The 10,011-nt window shown below is 32.9% G+C and overlaps 1 long non-coding RNA gene across 4 annotated transcripts; it reads right to left on the bottom strand.

Moving 5' to 3' along the window:
* Nucleotides 1-2,308: 2,308 nt before the first annotated feature.
* LOC131609227 (uncharacterized) lies at nucleotides 2,309-4,330 on the bottom strand. Of its 4 annotated transcripts, none has more exons than XR_009286031.1 (5): nucleotides 4,045-4,330; nucleotides 3,815-3,933; nucleotides 3,208-3,498; nucleotides 2,524-3,123; nucleotides 2,309-2,437 (listed from the first exon to the last, which is right to left on the bottom strand). It is a non-coding gene; the product is annotated as an uncharacterized LOC131609227 (long non-coding RNA). The 4 variants fall into 4 exon arrangements; XR_009286032.1 differs by having other exon boundaries at nucleotides 2,524-2,760; nucleotides 2,849-3,123; nucleotides 3,815-4,330; XR_009286030.1 differs by having other exon boundaries at nucleotides 2,524-2,767; nucleotides 2,978-3,123; nucleotides 3,815-4,328.
* Nucleotides 4,331-10,011: the final 5,681 nt, after the last annotated feature.

Below are 10,011 nucleotides of genomic sequence, written 5' to 3' on the forward strand. Positions count from 1 at the left end.
AATGTTAATAAAAAAATTAAATAAAATAACAAAATAGTAGTATAAACAAATTAGTTATATTATAAATAAATTTTAAATTAATAATTATGAGAAATTATTTAGTTTTCAATTCAATAATAATAATTTCATTTAATATTATAATTATCATTTAATTGAATTTAAGATTTAAAAAAGTCTACCTTTTGAATGAAAAACTAAAAAATTTGAGTTGTCGTATCTGCATTAAGAAACTTTTCATCTGACCTTTCAAATTAATTGCATTGAGCAACGAAAAATTGATTTTACATGAAAAATTAAAAACATGAGTTTTAATAGCTATGATAATTAAATAGTCATTTGCCCATGTATGTCTGTTCCATTAGCCTTTAACTTCATGAATTATTGACACATTTTAAACATAATTTTAATATATATATATATATATATATATATATATATATATATATATATATATATATATATATATATATATATATATATATATATATATATATATATATATATATATATATATATATATATATATATGTTACGTTAGGATGATAAAAAACACGTAAATGAAATTTATTTTATTTGTAACTTCTTAGAATTATTTTGATGATATACATTAATATACATTAATAATAATAATCAATAAATATTATTTAATTTTATAATAATGATGATTGATTTTGTAATCAATTTAAAAGGTATAATTTTTTGTATTAAATACATAAAATATATTCATATTTATTTGAACATTGAAACGACTATATTTCAAATAAATTACAAATAATTTAGAGAGTGATATTTTTTTTGATATTTTTTTTTTGACAAATAGAGAGTGACGTTTAATCTAAAGTACTATCATTACCCATAGTCCAATATAGTTATGGCATTAGTAATTAAAAACTGACTTTTAATTATTTCTTCCTATAATTATAACAATATTAAAAAAAAAATCTGATAATTATGTTTTCTAGGTAAAATTGGCATATAGAGGGTAATATTTTTTTTGACAAATAGAGAGTGACATATAATTTAGAGGGTAATATTTTTTTTTGACAAATAGAGAGTGACATATAATCTAAATAAAAAATTACACTTTATTCTATTGAAAATTGACTATTACACTTTACATCTTCTATTTTATAACGTTAACCAAGACAATCAAATAACGTATATAATCTAAATAAAAAGTTACACTTTATTTTATTGAAAATTGACTATTACACTTTACATCTTCTATTTTATAACGTTAACCAAGAAAATTGACTATTACACTTTACATCTTCTATTTTATAACGTTAACCAAGACAATCAAATAACGTTAACCACATAGGCATTTAAAAGCTATAGTTTAGGGTTTATATATGGTTAGGTATTAATAGTAGATGCTTCTTTCAATACAAAATATAATAAAAATAATAATACAAATAATAACAATAATATATAACAAAATCAAAAACAACCAATAAAGAGTTGACATACCATCCTAATATTAATTTATTTTACAATATAATCAAGAGACATAAAGTGATTGAACATTTCAAATTCAATAATAATAATAAAATATCATAAAGTCTGATTTGTGTCATAATAATGATTAAACGTTTCGATTTTCAAAATTAAAACAGTTCATATTTTTGGAATTATAATTTATTGGATAATTATTGTTTATTTAAATTTAATATAATTTATTTTATATTATTTTATTACAATAATGCTAATAATGTCATGAACGTTTCAATTTTAAAATTTTGTTCTATTTATTAAATAATTGTTATCTATTTAAATTTTACTTATTGAAATTATTATAATTTTTAAAATATAATAACTTTACAGAGAAACCCGTATATCATTATTAAAAGATAGTAACTTATTTTAATTTAACAAATAATAATTAATTATAATATAAAATCAAAAAAATATGATTAATTTATTTGGAACGGATACGTTTCATCACATAATTAATTTTTTTATTGAATCAAATCTACTATCAATGGAAATTAAAGCATTTTATATCTTTTGAATGTGCAACTTTAATGACACACCTAATGTCTTTTAATTTTCCTAAAAAAAAAATCAATTTTCCAAAAAACTGAATCATTTTATACCTTTTAATTATTCAATTTAAAAAAGAATCTACTATTATTTATTTAAATTTAAATAGATTATGTGTGTCTCTAAACGTCACACATCTTTTGAACCATATTTAATCTACAACAAACTCAAATAAGTTGTATAGTCTCACCTACAAAGGTGAAAAGCCAATAACAATAATGCAAAACAAACAGGTCCAACATATGCAATATAAATTGTGCGAAGAATATAGAAGCAATTGAAGTTCCCGAACAGTGACATCAAAGCAATGGAACTTCTACTGCAGGTTCCAATCTATCTAATCTTCTCTTTCCCACTGATTTTATTAGCAGTTTTCCTAATCTTCTCACAATAACTGCAAACAATAAAAAAATCTTTTCAAGTGAGTTAAGTTTTGGTCCTATCTATACAACGTTCACAACTATTGCTATCCATACTCACACTACTTCATTGGAACAATAGCCTGCCAATAAGTATAAATGGGCAATCCTTCTTCAGAGTGTAATGGATAACTGTTTATTTCTGCCAATAAGTATAAATGGGCAATCCTTCTTCAAGTCTTCGAAGTTCCCGAACAGTGACATCAAAGCAATGGAACTTCTACTGCAGGTTCCAATCTATCTAATCTTCTCCTTCCCACTGATTTTATTAGCAGTTTTCCTAATCTTCTCACAATAACTGCAAACTATAAAAAAAACCTTTTCAAGTGAGTTAAGTTTTGGTCCTATCTATACATAAGTTCACAACTATTGCTATCCATACTCACACTACTTCATTGGAACAATAGCCTGGATCAAAATGTTCTTCTCAAGCACATAAAGCATCTTATTAATATTAATCCTGTCAACAATCTATACAGTATGTGGTACTCTTAGAAAGTGGATGTCATACATACCAGGTCCAATTCCAACACCATATACAACTCCTTCACAGAAGATTGACAAAAGCTTGTCGTAAGAATATGAGTTCTCAATGGTGATTCATATCAATGATGGAGTGAATGATGTCGTTGAAGTATGAGTAGTACATGTGAGTGTGGATCTGTAAACATGAACGCTTATTATAACAATGTATGAAAATAGACAGTGGAAAAATGGGAATATAATACTGGAAAGGTAAACATACATGAGTGGAATACTGAACACCAACATTGGGGAATGGTGATCCTGAAGGAATGGATATCCCAGTCCAAGTAGTGAGCATGTTCTGACTTCCTCAATGGAAGCACCTCTCTCAAGGAAGCCTCATCAATCTGGATAACTCTAATACCACCCTTTTCAAGGTCTTCTCCTCCACTCTAATAACTCTAATAGCCAGAGCGATTTGATAGCAGGTTGGATTGAAGATCTAATGCAATATGTCTAACCGTGTAACTTCTCATTGTATAGCCTCCAAGTTAAACAAAATCAAATAGAACTGTGAACAAAAAAATAAATTGCAGACCAAGAATTAGAGGAATAAACATAAAAAATTGAACAAAAATAAGAGTGAGAGAAGGAACGGTAGGAAGAAAGATACATCAAAGAATAACAAAAATATATCAAAAAAGCTCATTGATGACCAAGAATTGAAAATAAATAGAAGCTGATTCAACTTCTGCCGCGCCGACACGATTCACTCTTCCGCCTTAGGTTCATATTTCAAGTAAATAGTATTTGCAAATTCAGATGCAGATTCAACTAAATTGAAGTTTCAATAAAGTCTATAAACATAGGGTTTCCAAAATGCATACCTGATGAAGAACAAAAAGCAGTTACTTGGATTTTTAGTAATCGGTGAACTCAATCGGAACTTGCGAACACAAATAATGAATACGTTCAGTGTTATCGAGACATGTTTCAGCTTCAAACACTGCAAGAATAGTAGTGATATCAGTTAATTAGCAAAGATGAATCAAATGGAGATGAAGGTACACAGTATGAAACAGAAGTTAGAGACAGAGGTGATGGAGACAAAGACGACATTAGCCAACAGTAGCAATACGAAGGTTTTGTCTTGAGATGGAGAAATTGAAGCTTGAAGATGAGAAATTGTGATTTTCATTGGCATAGCTTCAAGATGAGAAGTTTTAATTGTTAGGATTTTTATGGTAGATACCAAGCATAGAAAACGAAAATCTGCAATAATGGTATTGAAATAAGAAATTGTGTGGATTATCGTGTGCGTGAAGTTCAAAGAATTTCGGCTGGCTTTTTCATTCCCAAATGCAACTTTGTGCTTTTTCATTCCCAAATGCAACTTTGTGTTTTTCATTCCCAAATGCAACTTTGTGTATTATATAAATGCTTGGAATGATTAGGTTTATTAATTATTATGCAATTAAAAAAATATAAAATACAACAAATAGTTGGGTGTAATAAAATAGAGTTACTCAACAGAAAATCAATGATTTTGCTTTTGGGAATGATTTTGGTCTTGGGAAAGGACGCTTTGGTTTGGAACGTGAAAGGTTTGAGAATGCATCCAAATTTGACCGACTGCTCATATTCTACCGCCAGCATTAATGTTGTATAATTATTTAACGTGTAATATATAATCAGGGTTTATTGGAACATTTATAGAATTAAAATAATGTAAAAATCAACAAAAATTAGGGTTGTGCCACATCACCAGTAATAAATGTCAAATAAATAATATTGAGTTATTTTGCTAAAAGTCTTTTTTACCCATGGAATAAGAAAAGTTTTAGTAATTTTATCAGAGGGCTTATAGTGTAATTTCCAGGTACTTTTGCTTTTATATATTAATAATAGATAAGAGAAATTTTCTCAAAAGAAAATTGAAAGAAACTAATAGATTTTAAAATATTTTCTTTAAACAGTTTTGAGATTTACTCCCTCCATCACGCAATGAATGATCTGGCACACCATTTTATACCGATTAAGAAAAGTGTATAAAAATGAGAGAATATTGTTTTATTACCGTACTCTTATCATGTATTGGGAATTGTAAATTTTTTATTAATTAGAGGGTATGATTGAAAAAAGTGTATTGAAAATTGAAATAGATCATTCATTTTTGGGACATCATTTTATTTCAAATGGGTCACTCATTGTGAGACAGAGAGAGTAGTTGGACATGATGTTTTCCATCTTATAACAAATACTTTTGTAAGAAGTAATTTGCATTCTTTTCTTTTTAAGACTCTTATCACATTAATTTTTAAGATAGACTGCTCCAAAAAATTTAAAGATTTCAGGTTCATAGCTTGTGTAACACTATTTACAAATTTATTACAAAGATTATGGTTAACACATTGCGTCATTATCTAAATTAGATTATTGGACCCTTCCAGAGTAGTTTTTTTCTTCTGGTAAATGGAGAATTAATAATGTCATTATCCTCCAAGATAGGGGTGGCAAAACGGGCCGGGGCCCGCCAGACCGCCTGCGCACCCGCCAAAAAATAGCGGGTTGGGTTGGGATTTTAGGCTCGCCGCTCGCCAAAGCCCGCCCCGCCAAAACCCGCCGCCCGCCATACCGCCCCGCCAAAGCCCGCCGCTCGCCAAAACCTGCTCCTCCTCCAAAACTCACTCTTTTTTTAGTTAATTCTAGTAATTGCAATTCTTGATGGTTTATTTTATACATTTATTTATAAATATATGTAATATATTTTAGAGTAAATTTGTTAAAAAATTACTTTTATAAAAAATTGTGTTAAAAAATAAGTGAAAAGTTTAATTAAAAGGTAAAAAAACATATTAATCTATTAAAAAATATAAATAAAAATAGGCGGGTAAGTCCGCCACCCGCCAACCCGCCATCTTGGTGTTAGGAGTGAATTAATGGTAATTTCATGTGTTAATATAAGTAATTTCTTTTCTAAACTAATGCAAATTGTGATAGATCCATAGGTTTTTAGTGAGAATTGAACTGAAAAGGTTTAGTTCATGTGTAAAGCAAATCGAATCACTTGTGGGTATTATTGATGCAGGTTTAGAGCTGAAATGGAGCTTTAGGAAAACATGAAGAGGAAAGAAAGCTGGACGTCTCAAAGGCAAAGCAAAAAGATGAAGTTTGACAAGGGCGCGCCGCGGAAGCTCTAGACAGCGCCGCGCCAAAGTTTCTGTTTTTGATCGCGCCGCGCACATCCGTTGCCGCGCCGCGGCCTCGGCGTTAAAAGCCCAAAACTTATAAATAGAAGCCCTAGATTTCAAAGTAAAGACAGATCTTTTGTGAGCGAAATTAGGAGAGCATTCTGAGTTTGAAGCCGAGAACAACAATCGAAGGCCAAATCTTTACCAATTGAAGACATTCCGTTGATGAAGATGAATCCCTCTATTAATTCTTGTGTGTTCTCCATGTCTATGGAGAGCTAAATTCCTCTTGTTGAGTTTAAGGTAGTAATTAACCAATGAATATACAATACCATTGATTCTTTCCTATGAACAATTGTTTGAATTTATTATCAATAAGAAACCTTGCTTTTATATTAAATTATTGTGGAGTCTTTGATCGAAAGAAAAGATTCTAACTTTTGCCCTAGGTTACTATATTGATTCAATCTCAATTTGCAGAGATGGAATTGTGATTGAGTTTTCATAATTATCGTTCCTTATTACTATTATCGATATTGATATTTGGAGAGATCGAATCTCATACCGGTAAAAGTCTATCTAATTTGATTTGCAGACATGGAATCATATTTGAGGATAAGTGAAGATAGTAATTCAAATGATTGTTCAATTGTGAATTAATTAATAAATTGTATAGGAATAGGTTGATGAACCCTAAAGCTCAACATACTTCCTTAATCGTTAACAAACGTTCATTATTTGCATTTAAATTATTGTTTAAATTTGATAGTATTATAATCATAAAACAAATCCAATTACTTTTTCTCACTAAAAATAACTAACTATAGAACGGCAGTGATATTAACCAATCCCTGTGGATACGATATATTACCGAAAATATTTACCCACAAACACTTTCAACAAATTGGCGCCGTTGCCGGGGATTGGTGTCAATATTGCACGCATTGCAATAGTCTTATTTTGAGTTTTAATTTTTATTTTCTCGATTTGGTTGTTTCACTTGTTTACTAGTTTTTGCAGAAGTTCGTGTATGCGCAGCAAAGTTCCCAGTGATCAACTTCTTTTTGACCCCGAGATCGAAAGGACCGCTAGGAGGTTAAATAGCAAAGCACGAAGAAGAGCAAACATAGCAAAAGCAAGAGACAACGCGACTGCGACATCGTCACAACAACAACTTGAAACAATTGACGAATCGCAAGAAGGACTTTTCTTTCACGAACTATTTGCGGAAGAAGAATAGGTAGTCACTATACAACCAACTGTTGTCAACATGGCTGCTCCTGGTCCATGTGAAAATAGTCCAAGACTCAACCCACAGTTCGCTAGAACTGCCGCCAACGGGCGGACTTCAGAATTGAAGACCGGTATCATCCAGTTGATATGTGCGAGTCCTTTCGCCGGATTGGACCACAAAGATCCATACACGCATCTTACTCGATTCTATGAGTTAGCGGGTACCACGGGTGTCGCTCAAGCTGATGAGGAAGCATTATTCAAGAGGTTGTTCCCACACTCTTTTCTATCTAAGGCAAAAGATTGGTACTTGGATCAACCTGAAACAGTGATGACCGATTGGAATACCTTAGAGGAAAAATTCTTGGAGCGGTTTTATTCTCAAAACAGATTTTTTGAAGCAAAAACGGCAATAGCGGTATTCTCTCAAGGTAGTAGTGAATCATTGAATGAAGCATGGGAAAGGTATAAAGCTATGTTGAGAAAGTGCAAAGGACACGGTTTCGCAGAGGTTGACCAAATCCACATGTTCCGTAATGGTCTCACCCCGACCAACAAAACACTCTTGGATGCCACAGCTGGTGGCTCACTTATGTCCAAGACACCTGCTGAAGCTACTCAAATAATTGAGCGAATGGCTCTGAATGATCGTCAGGGTAACCATGATCGAACTGTCAGAGACAAGAAACCCGGAGTATTAGAATTGAACAACAGTGATGCCCTGCTGGCCCAAAATAAGCTTCTAACATCACAAGTGGAGCTTTTAACACAACAAATGTCCAAACTTCCACAACAAATCAAAGAGCTAAATGGAGTTTCAAATTCTTATCAGGTTGCTAAGTGTGAATTGTGCAAGGGAGATCATCAAACTGGATTTTGCCCACCAGTCTTGGCAGAAGAAGTGAACTATATGAATAACAACCAAGGACCAAGGCAAAATCAATATCCAAATCCTCCGCCATATCAACAGAATTATCCTCCGAGGAATAACAACCAAGGGTATCAACAAAGACCCAACAATCAAGGGTATCAGCAACAAACTTTTCAACCGTACACTCAACCGCCGCCACAACAACAAGGAGGACAATCTAAGTTAGAAGAGACCATGAATCAATTCATGCAAATGTCAATGACAAATCAGAAGAACCAGGAAGCTTCAATTAAAAATCTGGAAACTCAAGTAGGGCAACTGGCTAAACAAATTGCAGCTACTCAGTCAAATGCAACATTCTCCGCCAACACTCAAGATAATCCTAAAGAGCATTGTAAAGCAGTGGTGACTAGAACCGGTCAGAAAGGCGCTGAGAAAGAAGTTGAAATCAATGATACCGAGAAAGAGGATAATAATCAGGCTGCGGAAGATGAGGAGAATGAAATCATAGTGAGCACCATGAGCAAAGATGCTGAAAGAGAAATAGATGAGACCAAGAAAGAAAGAGGGATGACAGAGAAAAGAAAAAGTTCTAAGAAAAAGAAGGTAGATCATGTGATACCAAGCCAACATCTACCATACCCCCACGCTCCGTCAAAGAAGGACAATGTCAGGCAATATACCAGATTTATGAGCATCTTCAAACAACTCTACATAAACATACCATTTGCCGAAGCATTAGAGCAAATGCCCAAATATGCTAAATTTATGAAGAACATGCTCACAAAGAAAAAGGGATGCACAAATGAAGAAACTGTGGTGCTTGATGCTCAATGTAGTGCTATAATCCAAAGAACTACTCCAAGAAAGGAATCCGATCCGGGGCGAGTAACCTTACCATTAAATATTGGAGGTAATTTCACTGGTGATGGGTTAATTGATCTGGGGTCGAGCATCAACTTAATCCCTTTATCCATTGTCAAGAAGCTAGGGAATATTATGATGAAGCCTACTAGTATGACATTACAATTGGCCGACAAGTCTATCACTTCACCCTATGGAGTGATTCAGGATCTGCTAATTAAAGTAGACAAATTCTTTTTCCCGGTAGACTTTGTGGTTGTTGACATGGAAGAAGATCATGAGGTACCTGTGATTCTAGGAAGGCCATTCATGAAAACCGCTCGAATGATGATTGATCTGGATGAAGGGATCATGAAAATAAGGGTGCAAGATGAAGAGGTAAAGTTTACTCTGTTCAAGGCCAAGAAGCATCTTAAGAACAAGAGTGATATCTTCCAAATCGATGCAACTAAGGGAGCAACCAAGGAAGACAAAACTCAAACTCCGAGCTACTTCCAAGTTGGACAAAGGTACTCCTGTGCAACTCAAAACTAAGATGTCTCTCGGGTAAAGCAACAACAAAATGGTCTGGACCACTGATAGTAAAAGATATATGCGACCACGGTGCCATTATGGTAGAGAATCCGCTGACAAAAGAGAGGAGAACCGTTAATGGAAAACGGTTAAAAGATTACTTCGGGGGAGTGGAGCAACATGCACCATTCCTAAAACCTTGAAAGCATGAATCGTCGAGCTCAAACGACGTTAAACAAAGCGCTTGTTGGGAGGCAACCCAATGCAGTAAGTTTTTTTTATGCATTCCTCTCTCATTTTAGTTTCATCTGACCAGTGTGCATGACTAAGTACAACATCTGCATAAAACGCATCACCGCGCCTCGCCAATAAGGCCCGCGCTGCGACCCTTGGACAGAAGCTTTCGCGCGCC

The sequence above is a fragment of the Vicia villosa genome, linkage group LG6 (assembly GCF_029867415.1).
Source record: "Vicia villosa cultivar HV-30 ecotype Madison, WI linkage group LG6, Vvil1.0, whole genome shotgun sequence".
Classification (NCBI taxonomy): Eukaryota; Viridiplantae; Streptophyta; class Magnoliopsida; order Fabales; family Fabaceae; genus Vicia; species Vicia villosa.